Genomic DNA, 17991 nt, shown 5'->3' on the forward strand with positions numbered 1-17991 from the left:
CATCTCCTCTTTCTTATTTCTAATCTTTAATAACACCTTCACACTTAAAATATTTTTTATTCCATAATTACAGAACCACTTTCTCCTTTTGATTCTGTTATTCTCAATATTCCCTCGCTGATCTTGATCTCTTTATTTCTTACATACTAGTCTTTCCATCCTTGATTTGCCCTATTTGTATTGCATATGCACACGCTCCTAATTCCTATATTGTTTTAAGTGGTAATGACATCTCAGACTGCTCCCTTGACTTGCACACTCATATGTCCACTGGCTAAAAAGGCATGTCCATTCCTATATTCAACACCCCAAGTCAAATTTATGTATTTATTTTTTTGCTTGAGAACCTGTCCCACTATGTCTTCAATGAGTGATGGTCTTGTTGATATACACCTTTAAAACAAAGTCAGAAGGATACCAGCAGCATGTTATATCTAAATAAAAAGTGGCTTCTGGGTAACATTGTCCTTAAGGATTTTTCCCACTATAAATTTTCTTTGCATTTTTATATACCTCTATGACAAGTAATTTTTATATTTTCTCACTTGTCAATTTGTCATTGTAACTTTGAGCCAAAACAAACAGGACCCCCCATTATTCTTAAGTATACAGAGTACACATGTTCCCAATAAGTTCACAAGTTGTATGTGAGTAATATTTGGATGACAATGAACTAACACACTTCATGGTGTTATAGACTAGATGAAGTCTATTAGAAACAGGAAATATTTTCACTAATAAGAGTCAACAAGTCTCACAGTAGAAAGAGAATGTCCAAGTTTTAGAAAACCAATAGTTACTCAAATTTGGAGGATAAGGTTAAGGAAATGCTTCTATATAAATACCAAATGCTTTCTGTCTGCTTTCAATTTTGCCAATCTTCCCAGATCTTGTCATGTCACAATGACATAGAAAGCAGACAGTTGTCAACAATGATTTTGCTACTATTTCTTCATGGTTTTTATTTCCATTGTAGTATCAAAATGTTCCCATCTCCTAACAATAGTGCCATGGGCACTTTCCCTGGCATACCTTCAGGAGAGTATAAGGCTGTGTTTTATAATACAGTCTGGATAGACCATATAACAGGTGTAGAACTTTGGGTAAATAACCTCTGTGGACTTCAGCTTCCTCTTATAAAACAAAGCAAACAATATCGCACTTGAGTAATGTAATAACCATTAAGTGAGCAAATGTGCCTGAAGTACTAAACACACTGATTGGAGATACAGTAGCTCAATAAGAAAGACCCAACTCAGTAGGTACTGACCAAAATGCCTATAAACCCAGCTGCAGTATCACATTTGCAAACACATTCTTGTCTCAGCCCTTGGTTATACTTCCTGTAGCACCTGGATACACTATTGTTAGCTTGATTCTGTTCCATACTTGGCTCAGTTTGCATGGCCCTCTGGTCTCCAATGCACGATTGGTTTTCCTGGTTTATCCTTAGCCTCTGATCAGCTGACTTCCTGGGCTTGGTTAAATACCTGGTATTTGACACATCTCCTGAACCACACTCACTGGAAATCCAACAAATGCAGCCCAATCCTTTCTGAACCTGTACTTGACCCTGAAGTAGCTAGTGCGGGATTAAAGTAAAAATTCATTAATTACTTTAAGAGAATGCCTGGTACCTCTCGAATAGGGTCATGTGACTCTAAAAGTGGAGCTGTCTCCCTTTAGGATGTTTTAGTGGTGGATTAGAATAGCTCATCAGAATTTGAGATAGGTCAGTGATAATATTCTAACAATTTCACAATGTCTTTCTTAACAGATTTGATGCCAGGTGAATCCAAGAGTCTAAAAATCAATCGGACAAAATGAAGGAGCTTGCTTCTTATCAAAATAAAGGCATGCGTAAGTTCTCCCATTGATAAGCTGTGCTGATCAACATATATTCATCAAGATAACCTTTGGTGAGGGGGAAAGCAACTTTGTCAGAGCCCATAAGCCCTCTTCCCATCTCCCAGTTCTCAGTTCCCCCGTCCAGCTAAACTCCAGGACGGAGCTCTCTTTACACAACCTCCTCACTGCCTCGGATCTCCCCCGCTCTCAAATGCCCTCCAGTGAGGCTCACATTCTACAGTCTTATCAAAACTCCTCTTGTCCAGGTCTCCAGTGAACTCTTTGCTGCCAAATGCAGAGGCTGATTGCTCTGGTCTTTGCCCTATTCACTCTTCCACTCCCCCCTTTCTTGGAAACATCTGCTTTGCTTGGCTCCCTCTCAGCCCTGCTCTCTTGGCCCTTCTCTTAACTTTGCTGGCTGCAAGCCCGATGTCTCCTTTCCTGGTGTCTCCTCCTCTTGACAACCTCTAAACATCAGAGTTCCCCAGGGCTGTGCCCTGCTCCTCCTCCTGCATTCTCTGTTTGTAATCCCTCACTAGTGATCTCATCCGGTCTCGTGTCTCTCACATCCAAATTCTGGAAACGTCCACATTTAAGTTCCGAGCGTGATAAAACTCTTTCCAGTACACAAAGCTCATTTATTCTATTGCTTATTGGACACCCCTATCTGAAAGTCGAACAGACATCACAAACTTAAACCTAGGTACAGCAAAATTCTAAACTTCGCCTCCTCACATTGATTTTCTTCATCTTCCCCAACTCAGTGGAGGAGTTTCATTATTCCAGCTGCTCAAGTCAACCATCCTGTGGGAATACTTGATGGCCTTTTTGTTTCTCTGCCCTCTGCTTTCCTACCTCCAATCTACCAGCTGATTCTGTGGGATCTAGCTTCAAAAGAAATTGGTAATTGAACTATTTCTCACCCCGTCCTGGTTTAAGCCACCAACAGTTCTTGCCTGGTGTAGTGTGATTTTTCTCTCACCTGGTCTACTTCTACTCCTGTTTTTTCATTGTCTGTTCTTATAGCAGACAGAACAATTTTTTAATTACAAAATTTGAATCAGGATTGTGGCTCAGCAGTGGAGCGCTCACCTAGCACCGGCGGGACCCAGGTTCAATCCTCAGCACCACATAAAAATAAAGGCATTGTGTTGTGTCCATGTACACCTAAAAAATAAATATATTTTTTAAAAATTTCAATCATTTCAAACATCTGCTCAAAACTTTCAACTGACTTTCCAAGTCCCTAGGTTAAAGCCAAAGTTCTTCCCTAGTCTAATGTCTTTCCTCAGCTTGCCCTTGCTTCCTCTCTGACTTTATTAGTCTCTATTATCCCTTTCTCTCTTACCTTTGCAGTCACATTGGCCTCTGTTTTTCCTCAAATAAGTTGAGCAAATTGCTACCACAGGGCCTTTGAACTTCCTTTTCTGTCTTTCTGAAATGTTCCCTTTCCAGTTTACTAATATGGTTTCCTCCCTCAGTTATTCAGGTTTCTGCTTAATTGACTTTACCTTTAATTACTGTGCAAAACAGCAAGCACCCCACATCTATTACTCAAGCTACCTGTCCCTGTTTTATTTCACTTTATAACACATTTATTGCTATGGTACATATTTATCATTTGCCTACATATTGTCTAGGTGGAAGTTCCATGAGAACAAGCACTCTGACTTCATTCCATGTTGTATCCTCAGTCCCAAGAGCAGTGTCTAGTTTGTGGTTGATGTCTAGTAAATAATTGTTGAATAAATGAATGAGGAAATGAGGGATGAAAATACTTTAGGGATGACTGGTAAAGGTTCATTTTTTTTTCAAGTCATCAGGAGCCATTTAAAAATATTTGATGTCCAAAGAGGAGAGATTATGTCCTTTGTTAAAGAGAGCATCCTAGGAGATTAAACAGAAAATGGAACATGTCACAGGAAATTAGTCACAAAACAAAACAAAACAATAAATCAGTAATCTTGACTAATCTTCCCCTTTCCTGATTAGGAATGAGAAGGGAAGTGGGCGGGAAGGAGGCTTCAGAGGCTCACATCTTGAGGAGCCAGAGCTAACTGCAGGGAGGAGACACAGAACCAGCAGTCTGTGACATCTGTCACCTCGTCATCCTCGTTGCCCACATCAATAACCTCCTGAGCCTTTTGTATCTTGTCAGGAAGTGGAAAAATTATAAGCTGTGGCCTCTGATCTCCAGGAAGTCCTAATATAATAATGGAAATGCACTTTGATGATCAGAAGGGTTTTAGTCTGTTTCACTCTATTATAATAGAAAACCACAAACTGGGTAACCAGAGACTCATTTGTCACAATTCTGTGGATTGGAAACTATAAATACCGGCATATGGTGAAGGTTGATTTTTGCTTCCGAGATGGTGCCTTGAACGCTAGATCTTCTGAAAGGCAGGAACGTGTGTTCTTCCATGGAGAAGGTGGGAGGGCAGCGAGAAATGAGCTACTCTCCTTTGATTCCTGTTATAAAGGTTCCTAATCCCATTCACAAAGACAGAGCTTTGTGGCCTGATCACCTTCCAGAGGCCACATCACCTCTCAATTCTACTGTGTTGGGGATTAAATTTCAATATGTATTTTGAAGGGGACAGAAACATTCATATCTTTTCTTCTTCTTAAATTCATGCTCTTCTCACATGGAAAATACATGCCTTCCACCTGCATAGACCCAGGAGTCTTAATTTGTCCCAATATCAACTCAAAAGTCTAAAATCCAAAGTCTTAGGCTGGGGATGTAACTCAGTGGTAGACAGCTTGCCTCGCATGAATAACGTTGTATGTTGGATCCCCAGCACATCAAAAATAAAAAGTAAGATTCTGAGTCACATCTAAATCAGATGTAGGTGAGACTCCAGGTATGACATTCCAATGTAAGTTTCTCTCCAGATGTGAGCAAGTCTGTGAAATCAGACAAGTCGTATGTTTACAAAGTTCAATGGTGAGACAGCCATAGAATAGACAGTGCCATTCCCAGAGAGACAAATAAGAAAGAAGGAAGGAGTAACTGGCTCTAAGTAAATCCCAACCTCAACAGGACAATCATTAAATCTTAAGAGTTGGAATCTTTGATTCCATGTCCCACCTCCTGGACATCCTGGGGTAGAAGAAGTTGTGACAGTCCTGTTCCCATAACTTTGCTGGACACAGCAACATTTCATGCACTGAAATCTCATACCTGTGGCTCTTCCAGACTGCTGGTCATACAGTTTTGGAGTCTTGGGGGCATCCTGGCTTCCATGGTTCCAGTGAGCATTGCCTAGTGCTTCTGTGATAGCTCTGCTCCTGCAACAGATCCTGCCTGGGTCCTGAGGCTGATTGAGGAAGCCCTGACTGCATGGCTTTCACACACTGCATACCTGAGAAATTAGCACCATGTGGATGTCACCAAAGCCCACAGCTTGCACCCCCAGAGTGAGTGGTACCCCAAGTCACGCCTGGGTCCACCTTAACCAGGGCATGGGAAAGACCACTGCACTGGAAAGTGGGGAGCAGAGATCTAGGTAGTGCGCTCCAAGGTCACAGGGGCCACCCGAGTCCCTCCAGTTTCTTGGGAATGGCTGTGTCAAGGCCCTGTTTTGGGTGCTCCAGTCTCCAAGAGCTCTGAAATGCCTTCAGAAGCATTCTCTCCTTAAATGGCACCTGGCTTCCTTCTAGCCACACTAATCTCCTTATCAAACTTGCCCACACCCTTATTTTTTTTTCCTGATCCATTTTTATTCTTTATATGACCAGGCTGAGAATTTTCCAAACCTTTCCGTTCTACTTTCCTTTTAATTATAAACTCCATTTTTAAATCATCTGTCTCTTCTGGCATTTTGCTGTAAGTAGCAACCTGAGCATTTTGCTGCTAATAGATTTCTTGTGCTAAATATCACTACCTTCCACAAAATCCTGGACACAGACATGATTCAGCCAGGATCCGTGCTATTTCATAACAAGGATGGCCCTTTTTCTTCAATTTCCAGTACCTTGTTCCTCATCTATAATACCTCATCAGGAAAGCCTTTCCTGTCCATGTTTCTATCTCCATTCTATTCACAATCCCTGAAGAAAGCTCTAAGAATGAGATTTTCCTTACGGATCTTTTCTGCTGCACCCTCGCCAGGATCAGTCATGGCCAGGTGGGCTCTTTCCAGCACTTACTGCAAAATGGTTGCAACCTCTACTCCTTTCCCAGTTCTAACACTGCTGCTTTATTTTTAGGTATCTGTTATGACACCACCTTTTTCTTTTTTTATTATTTATTTTTATTTATTACATGCATGACAATAGTGGAATGCATTACAATCATGATAATTCACAGCACAATTTTTCATAACTCTGAATATAGAGTATGTTCATGCCAAATTATGCCATTATACATGAGCTCTCCTTTTTTTGGATTACAATTCTTAATGCACCTTTATACCACAATTCATCATATCTTTGTTTGTATATAAGGTATGTTGACACCAAATTCGCATCTTCATACATGTATTTTGTATAATGATGAGGGTCTCCTTTCACCATCCATGCTATTCCCCTTCTCCCTCCCTTTCCCTCTCACCCCTATTCCCTACACCACCTTTTTCTTAGCTGCTAATTTCTGTTTTAGTCTGAGTTCTCCAGAGAGACAGATCTTTCAGGTGTATATGGAGTGATGTGCGTGTGTTTCAGTCAGCTTTTGTACTGCTGAGACTAAAAGACCTTGTCAACCAGCACAACTACAGAGGAGGAAAGGCTCACAGTTTCAGAGCTCTAAATCCTTGGACAGCTGACTCCACTCCTTGGAGCTCAACGTGAGGCAGGACATCTTGGCAGAAGAGTGTGGCAAAGGGAAGCAGCTCCCATGGTGATCAGAAAGCAGAGAGCAGACTCCACTTGCAGATATGAATCTATAACCCAAAGTGACGCCCCAATTCCCATCCCCTCCAGCCACACCCCACCACTTTAGTTCCCACTCAGTTAATCCCTATCTGGGGATTCATTCACTGATTGGGCTAAGACTCTCACAACCCAATCATTTCTCCTCTGAACCTTATTGCATTGTCTTCCATGTGCACTTTGTGGGGACACCACATCTAAACTATAACAGCATGAGAAGAGATTTATTAGGGGAATTGGCTCAATGATATGGAGGCTGAGGGGTCCTTTGGTAGGCCATCTTCAGGCTGGAGAACCAGGGAAGCTGATAATCTGACTGAGTCCAAGTCCAAAGGCCTTAGAACCAGGAAAGCCAATGGCATATCTCTGTGTCTGGGGGCCACTGTTACGAGTCCCAGAGTCCAGAGATTGGAGGATTTAGAATTCTGATGTCAGAGATCAGGAAAAGAAAGGTGTTTTGGCTCTGGACAAGAGAGAATTCCCCTTTCTCCTGTTTTTTTGTTCCATCTAGGCCCTCAAAATCCTGGACACACAATCGGGAGATGCATTTTGAGAACATTTAGTCAATCAATTCACCCACTAGTCTTCTCTGGAAACAACCTCACAGACACACCCCGGGCAGTGCAACCATTCTTCTTTTGGTAGTTGTTGGTCCCAAGTGTTGTTGTTGTTTAAGTTTTTTTTCTTTTTAGTTATGCATGACAGTAGAGTATAATTTGACTTATTTATACAAACATGGAGTACATCTTATTCTAATTAGGGTCCCAGTATTATTTTCATCCCTCCTCCCTCCATTCATTCCCCTTTGTCTTATCTACTGAGCTTCCATCCCCCGCCTACCCCCACACACGCTTTGTGTGTTAGCACCCACATATCAGAGAAAACATCCAACCTTTGGTTTTGGGGAGTTGGCTTATTTTGCTTAGACTACTAGTCTCCAGATCCATCCATTTTCCAGCCAATACCATAAAGTCATTCTTTTATTGCTGAGTAATGTTCCAATGTGTACATATACCACATTTTCTTCATCCATTAATCTGTTGAAGGGCCCCTAGGTGAGTTCCATAGCTTAGCTATTGTTTATTGTGCTGCTATAAACATTGATGTGACTGCATCACTATAGTATGCTGATTTTAGGTCTTTTGGGTATATTTTAAACCACCTGGATTTCCCTTTTAGCAGAAGAGGGCCAGGCTTAATGCCTACTGAGGGCTTGGGAATAAATAATGCTGGACCAGCTGGGTATTCCTTAATCCAGTAAAGTTTACACCCCAATCAATACAGTGCTTTAAAAAAATGATTTAGTATTTTTTTTTTCTTCCTGTTGCTTTGGTACCCACTGACCAGGGCAGTAGCAAAAGGAAACTTCACAGCAATTATACTCAATGTCCTTCTTGGTGTTTTTTTATAGAGGTTCACATGTTAGGTGCTAAATGGCTTTGTTCAGTAAAGTATGACAGAAGCAAGATGGCTAAAATGACCAACCTTTAGAGCGGGCTGTATCATGGAACAAATTGGAAAAGGAAAGGATTGCTTTAAATTCTAGTGATTCCAGTTTAGAACTTGGATGCCCATCGAGTGGGAAAGAGAAGTCATGCTTAATTTTGAGTGGTAGGCAGTATCAATAGAAAATATTTTTCCAGAACAAAGGATAAGACTGACAGTAGCAATAAAATGTAAGGCAGAGTGTGGGCAGTAATTACTGAACTTCACAAGGAGTTAAAGTTAATTCAGCCTTTATCCCTCCCAGGGCTCAAAGCAACACTCAGGAGCAAGCAGCTAAGACTGCATCAAGTGCATCCTAGGTTAATTAGCATGTGGGCATGTGGCTTTATTTGGTTATATCCCGGGCCACCAACCATACCCTAAATAATAATCCTGTCATCTCTGAGGAGACTTGGGAGCAAACCACAAAGGCACCATAAATGACAGTCATTAGGTATTCATGCAGGAAGCCCCATTGCTCCTATGTCCTTGGAAGTCTGTTCTTCACGTGGCTGATCTAGCGAGACAGTTACACCGCAGCCCTGCAATCTCTGTGGCTTTCTTAGATGTTTCTTCTTTTATCAGACTTGAGTCATTGACAATGAAAAAAAAAAAAAAAAATATATATATATATATATATATATATATATCTTCTGAGATATACATATATCTCAGAAGAGACAACTGAAAAATAAAATACTTCAGAATGACATCAATACAATTAGCAGCTTCTAAACAACAAGTGGAAATGAATGAACTATGGCCAGCAAAACAAAGAAACAGGGAGTGCCTATTCAGTTGATGGATTAAGCGGTTGCTCCTCTTCAAACTATTATGTTTTGGCCAGAGTAAAGTTCTTAATGAGTAATTTCAAGTATCCTTGAAGTGAATATACCCAAAGGAAAAGGCTTCAAAACATATTATCTTCAGAAGGAGCAATTGGGCCTGAGTGGTTTCTTCAAAATCATTTGCAAGTTAACTGCTTGCCTGGGGTGTATACACACACACACACACACACACACCAGAACACCTGTGTTACACAGGGTTCTTCAGGCTTCAAAGATCAGATACATATTAGGTTAGTTCAGATGATGAGGATTTAATGAAGGCTATTTAGCTTAAAAGGGGAATAAATTATCCAAATTTACATTTAAAATCCCTTTCTATGGATACTATTTCCCTCAAGTTAACCAGGTTAGAAGTCTTGGATCCCTATTTATTCTTAACTGTCATTTCTAATGATACCTTACCATCAAATTTCTTCCTATTATAATGATTCCTTAACCAGTCTCCCAGGATTCAGTCTTTCTACATCCTGATCTCTTGTGTGTGACTCTATTAGATGAATATTATCAAATTATGGCTCTGATTATGAACTCAAGAAATTTCTGAGTGATGTTATGTGTGGATCTTGATCTCAACACTAAGGAAACAAGAATGAACAAGATGAAAATTCTGCAATTCAGGAGCTTCCTATGGAGTGGGTAGGAGAAAGATGCCAGCAATAGTTACGATAAAATGCGCTATAATTAGAGATAATAATAGATATTATGAAATGTTTAAATATATGCCACTGGGTTTAAACAGGTTCTTATTTAACCTTTCAATAAACCTATAAAGTAAGTGTTACTAGATGAAAACATTATCTTAATTTTAAATATTTTGTGATACAAACTAGCAAACACAATTTCAAACAGTTTTTAGTAACAACCAGTGTGTTGTAAAACTGGAATGTGAACTTTTAACTATGACACACCCATAAAGTTCTGTTTCAGAAGACCCTTGAGATTATAGCCCTTATCAGTCTGAAGATGAGAAGCAGGACTCCAGGCTCCTCCTGCAGGTCCCATGCCCCTGGGAAATTGTTCTCATCACTGATTTTGGAACTCTGGAGTGTTTGCTAGATGTTCTGAGGTTTGCAGGCTAATGTGTCAGACTTGATTGACCGTCTTTATAAACCTGGAATCCAAGTCACTCATCCATTTACAGGATTTACGATGAAACCTGAAACAAAGAGGGCTTGACTTTTATTTCTGTTAAGTGATATACACCAGAATTATAAGACAACGTAGAACTGGTCTTCAGAAAAGAAGCTTAGCCCACATGCATGTGTGTGAAGTTAAAGAGGCCAAAAATAATTTCCAGTGGTTTCTGCCAAATGGCTGACTGAATTGAGGCAGACCGCCACCTCCAATAAGCATACTGAAATGCTAGATAAAACACCAACAATGAAATTTGAAACCAAAGCCAAATAGAAACAAAGGGAAATCTCTAGGAGCCAAAAACAAAGGGAGAACTCTGTGGCAGCAGGGCAGGAGGGTGAAATAGACCTGACACAGAGACAGACTGAGGGTGGGAGTGGTGGGGCATCAGTGTGAAATCCAGATGCTACAGGGATAAAGTGGCTCCTGGTGGTGGCAGGCAGGCGGGGTGTGTTGTCACCCTGGACATAAGGCCTGGAGCAAGGTGCTGAGGTTCCTGCTGTCAGTACACATGGGTCCACTTGGGACAGTGAATAGAAACTGAGACTCCCATTTTAAGCCAGGACGGTCAGAAGGACACCCTGTTAGCAAAAGCAGGTCAGAGAGCTCTGCCCACCTCCACCTCTATTGTCTTCTGCCTGAGCTCCAAAGGGAAGGATTTGAAGAAGGTGTGTAGTTCTTCCAAGAGAAATCAAAACCCAAAGTGTTTGCCACACGAAGATAAAATAAAAATAAATAAATAAATGGAAGGAAGGATAAAAAAAAACAGAGTAGGCTGATTTGAGGGAAAGAGGGGGAAAAAAAGGTAAAATTTATACAAGTAAAAACACAATATTTTCCAGCTTTGATGATGTATAACTTAAAATAATTAATTTATTCACTATGTGCAATGTGATAATTATATATGTGTGTGTGTGTGTGTGTGTGTGTGTTTATATACACACATATGTGATTTCCTCAATGAAGTTGACACATCACCACACAAAATTACCTTTCTTTGTGTGCATGTGTGTGTTAAGAACACCTAAGATCTACTCTCTGAGCAAATTTCAAATATAAAGGACAGTATTATTGAGTTACGATGCTCTATATTAGATCTTCAGAACTTATTCATTTTATAACTGGAACTTTGTACTTTTGAGCAGTGATACTGATTAGACTCGCCTAGAATGACCACCAGCTCTGCTAAGTTTACTGGGCGTTTCCTAGTTTGATGGAAAGTCCTGAGTTCCAGGAATTGCCTTAGTCCTGCACAAAAGACTCAGTGGGTCACATTTTAGAGGAAAGCACAGATTTTTACATCTTAACATCTCAACGGCCATAATACTTCATAGGATGCGGGTGCTTCACAAAAGCTATGGGTCAGGCAGCAGCATCCAGGACTCGTCATTGCCGGTGCGTGGGTAAAGTTGGCCACATGTAGAGGTAGTCATCATCTAAAGTGTCTTTTAAAACGTAACATAATGTTTGACATTGAAATGAAAAGTTGTACAAATGTGGAAAAGATGACAGGTTAAAAATATATAGTGAAGCAAATGGTCTTTGTTGAAAGGATGACTGCAATTCCTTTTTCCCCCAAATAAGTAAAGTATTTACAGATAGTGCATTTACTCAGAAAAACAAATTTACACTAATGAAGAAATGCTTGATTATAAATGTCTAAAATTAATGACAAGCATCCAAATTAAGACAAGAGAAGAATGTTAACATAAAGTTGAATATAATAAGATAATAGAAAAGAGAGTACATAAATAAAGGATAAGCATAGTCATATGTTAATTTTCTAAAAAAATAACTAAAAATTTTTGATGATTATTTGGCAAAAGTGATTAAAAAAAAGAAATCAAGTTGTAAATAAATAAGTTGGAGATAACCCCACCTTTTTGGGGGGCATTTTTGAGATATTACATTGATTTTCTTTTCTGATGGTTGATGTTCACAATAAATCAATAGATTTTCTAAAATTGAACCAACTATACTTCTTTCACTAATGGAATAAATCAAACTCAGTTATTATATATGTATATTTGTAAAATACTATTACCACTAGGTAGAGAAAATTTTCCCAAATAAAACCAAATAAACCCCTCTAAGAATATCATAAGGATGATATTTGACTTCATTAAAATTAAGGAGTTTAGTTCTTCAAAAGACAGCATGAAAAGTGAAAAAAGCAAGCTTCATATTTGGAAAAGAAACTTCTATAACATAATTTGAAATATTAGTGTCCATATATAAAAGAACTGACTCAATAAGAAGAATAACTTGATTTAATTATGAGAAATTACACAAGCAGTATTTAAAAGAGAAGGAAACACAAAGGTCTGACAAACTTATGAAAAGTTGCTCAACTTCATTAATAATCAAGACAATGAAAACTAAAATGATAATAAGATACTGTTTCATACCAACCAGAGTGCTGAAAATGGAAAGGTCTCAAAATATCAACTGATGTTAGATAAGTTTAACAATAGAAGTATAATACGTTGCTGCTGGTGGGAGTGAAACTTAGAATAATTCTTTAGAAACTGGTTAGCATTTTTCTTTTTTTAAGTTTTTATTTGTTCTTTTAAGTTACGCATGACAGGAGAATGTATTTTGACATATCATGCATATATGTATAACTTCCCATTCTTGTGGTTGTACAGGGTGTAGAGCTACATTGATTGCACATTCACATAAGCACATAGAAAGTTATGTCCAACTCATTTTACTGTCTTTTCTATGCCCATCCTCCACTCCCTTCATTCCCCTTAGTCTAATACAATGAACTTCTATTCTTCCCGCCCACCCCCCACCCCCCGCTTTATTGAATGTTAGCATCCACATATCAGAGAGAACATTTGGCTTTTTCTGTGGGGGGGAGTTTTGGGGGGACTGGCTTATTTCACAGCATGATAGTCTCCAGTTCTATCCATTTACTGGCAAATACCATCATTTTATTATTTTTTTTATTTATATAAAACAGCGGAATGCATTACAATTCTTATTACACATATAGAACACAATTTTTCATATCTCTGGTTGTATACAAAGTATATTGACACCAATTTGTGTCTTCATACATGTACTTTGGGTAATGATGACCATCACATTCCACCATTATTTCTTACCTTATGCCTCCTCCCTTTCCCTCCCACCCCTCTGTCCTATCTAGAGTTCGTCTATTCCTCCAATGCTCCCCCTCCCTACCCCACTATGAATCAGCCTCCTTATATCAGAGAAAACATTCTGAATTTTGTTATTCTTTATGGCTGAGTAATATTCCATTGTGTATACATTCCACATTTTCTTTATCCATTCATCTGTTAAAGGACACCATGGTTGGTTCCATAGCTTAGCTATTGTGAATAAAGCTTCTATAAGCATTGATGTGGCTACATCACTGTAGTATGCTGTTGAGAATTTTCTAGTAAAGTTGAAGATATATATATGTATATACATATCTTCACACACACATATGTATATATGTATATATAAACATGTATGTATATACATATATATGTACAATATATGTATGTGTGTGTGTGTGTGTGTATATATATATATATATATATATATATATATATATATATATATATATATATATATTGTCCAAGAGAACATATATAAGATTGTTTATTGAAACACTATTTAAAATAGAAGTCTTAAAATATCAGAAGTTAGCAATAGTGGGTTCGATAAATATATTTTAGTAAACTTACACAATCCAACAATAGCCATAAAATTGCATGAACTACAACCATATTCTCTACTACCATGAATGACTCTCAAATGAATAATATTAAGCAAGAGAAGTAAGTCTCTGAGAAATGGAAACATTTTGCTTCTTTCTATAAAAGATAAAAACAATATTCTGCTTAGGATCTGAGCATTTATTTAAAAAAGAAAAGAGACTTCTCCCAGAGAAGGGTGTAGAAGATCTGGGCTCACAGATGAATACACATTGGTAATGCTTTTTTCATATATTTGGTTTATGGATACATTAAGGTTTTTTTTTTAATTCTTTTACTGCTTAAATATATTACACACTTTCTTTTAGTATGCTATATGCTTCACAATGTATACCTTATGATACATTGTGTATAGAGATATACAGTATCTTTGTAAAATATCATACATTTGCATAAACCTAAGCCTATAATATTTCTGGAAATAAATGTAGGAGAAAAATCTTTGTGACTTTGGGTTGGGAAAAGATTTCTTAGAAACAGCACTAAAAGCATGGTCCATACAATGAACATGTCAATAAATTGGATGTCATCAAAATTTAAAACTTCTTTAAAATACAACATGAATAGGAAGAAAGGGTAAGTCATATATTGGGAGAAAATTATTGAAAAGCATATATGTGATAAAAAACAACAACTTGTATTTGGAAAACTTAAAAACTCCCAAAGATCCACAGTGAGAAAACAACCCAACTAAAACATGGACAAAGAATTTGAACATAAACATAAAGAAACCAGATAGATACTTTTAAAAGCATAGAAAAATATGTTCAACATCATTATTCATCAGAGAAATATAGACTAAACCTCTTCTGAGGTTTAATCCACTTACTACATATTTTTTGAAAATGGGTACATTTAAAAAGTTGAGTGGGGTGTGGTGGCATACATCTGTAATCTTAGTAGCTCAGGAGGGTGAGGCAGGAGGATCACAAAGACAGCCTCAGCAACTTAGGGAGGCCCTAAACAACTTTATGAGATACTGTTCCAAAATAAAAAATAAGGGATGGGGATGTGGCTTAGTGGTTAAGTGTCCCTGGGTTCAATCCCTGGTGCACAAAAAAAAAAAAAAAAAAAAAAAGGCGTGGGGGGTTGTTGAACTCTATGAAGGGTTGCCCAGCATGTGGAAGGACTGGGACTCAGAATGAATATGGATATAGCCAAGCCACTTTGGAAAACAGTTGTACAAATTCTCAAAATTAAATATATATCTTTGACATTACTTAAACAATTCCCTCTTGGCATTTATCACAAAGAAATGATGTACGAACCTAGAAAACCTGTATATCAATGTTCATAGCAGCATTATTAGTAATAGGCACAAACTGAAAATAGCCCAAATGATCATCAATAGGTTTATGGATTGAAAAAACAATCCTTTGTATGTCCACCAAATGAAATGTTACTCTGGGTTAGAAAAAAATAAGAATAAACAATTGCTCTAGGCAACAACATGAATGAATCCAAAAACTAACACTGAATAAAGAAGCCAGACAAAGAGGAAGACATACTGTTTGATTCCATGTATATAAAATTCTTGGAAATACAAACTATTGTACTAAGACAGAAAGCAGATCATGGCCTGCTACTAGTCGAGTTGTGAGAGTGATCATTTCACAGTGTCAGAACATCAGATTTTACGCACTGGATATGTGAAATGCATCATTTATTAACAAAATCCCCATAAAAGCTGCTAAAAACCATGGGGTGAAGTTTAACTTTATTACATCTTCCAACATATATATTAGAAAAGAAAATCATTAAAATTGATAAACTAATTTTCAACTCAAAAACAGTGGGAAAAACAGTAGAGCAAATCTAAAGACAGCAGAAAGAAGAAGATAATAAATGAGAGCAAAAAATAATGAAATATAAAATAAAGAAATATAGAAATGACTAATGTGACAAAAATCTTGATCCCAAAGAATCTGATGGGATAGACAATCATTGGGAAGATCAGAATGACCAAAATAGTGAAAGAGAAAGAGATAGAGAAAGAGAGAGAGAGAGAGAGAGAGAGAGAGTTTCAGTGTACATAGTATAAAATATTTAACTTTACAGAATATTTCCATTTCTAATTTTATGCCAAAGGATTTGAAAACTTGGATAAAATGACTAAGTTTCTCAGAAAATAATAATTCATAGAAATATCTCAAGCAGAAATTGAAAACTTAAATAGGCCTATAACCATTTATAAAACTTGGATCAGTAGCCAAAGTACACCCATGAAATATTATCAGACCCAGGTGGTGTTACAGAAGAACTTACCAAAATTTGCTTCATGAACAATTTTTTCCTATATTAAACAAATGATATCAAAAAATAGAAAAAGTAGAAATATTCCATAAATTGTTTTTATGCCATGGTAACTTTTAAAACTAAAACTTGACAAAAAAAAGGGTAAGAAAGTACATTTATAGTCTAAAATTACATAATTAGAGAAAAAAAACATATTCAATTACATATTAGCAAACTGCTTCCAAATTTTCCTTTTCATTAGAATTTAAAAAAAAGAAAAATTCTTTAGTCTGTTAAAGGGTATTTGCCAAAAGTCTGTAGTATGCCTCATATTTAATAGTGAAATAGTTGAAGTTCTTTCAAGCTAAGCCAAAACAAGCAAATATGCTTGCTGTCACCATTTCTGTCCACTTTGTTTTTGAGTCTTAGTTAGTATAATTAATAAATTAAAAAATGAAGAAAGAAGATAGTAGAATGTAATGTTTATTTTACTATAATTGATATGTGTGTAGTCAGCTTTCCATCACTGTGACAAAACACCTGAGAAAAAACAACTTAAAGGAGGAAAGATCTACTTGGGCTCCTGGTTTCAGAGGTTTCAGTCCACGCTGGGCCAGCTCCATTGCTTTGGGTCTGAGTTGAGCCAAAACATCATAGTATAAGAGCATGGGAAAGGAAAATGGTTAGCTGAGAGCAGCCAAGAAGCAGAGAAAGACAGACAGAAAGGGCCCAGCCCAAGATATAGTTCCCAAGAGCACACTGCTAAAGAATCACGGCCTTCAATAAAGTCCCACCTCCTTCAGTTTCCACCACCTCCCAATAGTCCATTGAGCTATGAATCCATCAACAGAGTAGTGGATTAATGAGATCAGAGCCCTCATGAGCCAATCACTTCCCCCAAACCCAGCCTCTGAACACCACTGCACTGGGAACCAAGCCTTCAACATGAGCCTTTGGGGGACATTCCAGACCCAAATCATAATAATGTAGAAATATCTAAAGTTCCACTTTTATACTAATAAATAGAATTGAAAGTATTCAATCAAAAATCAGGCTCAATATATAGCAATTAATGTAACAAATACTATAAGTAGATAAAAAAAGATAAAAGGAATGATAAAAATAGTCATGAAAGATATATATTGCTTCTAAAATAAAAAATTCATCTCAATCACTATTTTTTTTAATTGCAGGGAGGTAAACAATTTTCTCTACATAAAATTCAGACTTATTTTAATCAAGCTAATTAGGAGGAAGTGGTATTGGAAATAAATAAAAAGATATGAAAGTGAGTATAAAACCAACCCCCAAACACACAGAAAGAGTATCATGACCATTCTCAAGATGATTCTGGCACAGTTGATTTTCCATACCAGGAAATAACAACAACAAACATATCCATTGCTCACAATGTGTGCAAAATGAAGTTCAAGTACACGAAAGTCTTAAATTTGGAAAACTAATTTTTAAGCTTTAGGAGATAATGTAAAAGAATACATACATAACCTTACGTTTAAAGAGGAATCCTTAAATACACACAAACCATAAGGGGAAAGATTGGTAGAATTTCATACAAAAAATTAAAGACTGCTGTTAGAGTCTGTAAACAAGTCAGGATGGCGCCTGGCATTTTGCCAGGGGGAGTGGTTTGTGAGGTGGCGCCAGCAAGCCATTAAGTGTGGAGATTTCTTATTGGTTGACTGCTGTATCTAGTTTATGTTAATTAAGATAAGCTGTGTGGAATGTATAAATACCTCTGTTGTCCTACAATAAACGGCTCCCACTCCTGCTGTATCAATGTACACAAGTTGCTCATCACCCCCCCCCCCCCC

At 37.6% G+C, this 17991-nt stretch overlaps 1 long non-coding RNA gene across 1 annotated transcript in view; it reads left to right on the forward strand.

Annotated features, from left to right (window-relative positions):
• Nucleotides 1–1776: 1776 nt before the first annotated feature.
• Nucleotides 1777–17991, forward strand: part of LOC125619570 — a 23758-nt gene continuing 7543 nt past the window's right edge. Inside the window, exon 1 of the long non-coding RNA XR_007351109.1 lies at nucleotides 1777–1860. This is a non-coding gene — a long non-coding RNA (uncharacterized LOC125619570). The remainder of the gene's footprint in view (nucleotides 1861–17991) is intronic.

This window comes from Marmota marmota, unplaced genomic scaffold (assembly GCF_001458135.2).
Source record: "Marmota marmota marmota unplaced genomic scaffold, marMar, whole genome shotgun sequence".
Taxonomy (NCBI): Eukaryota; Metazoa; Chordata; class Mammalia; order Rodentia; family Sciuridae; genus Marmota; species Marmota marmota.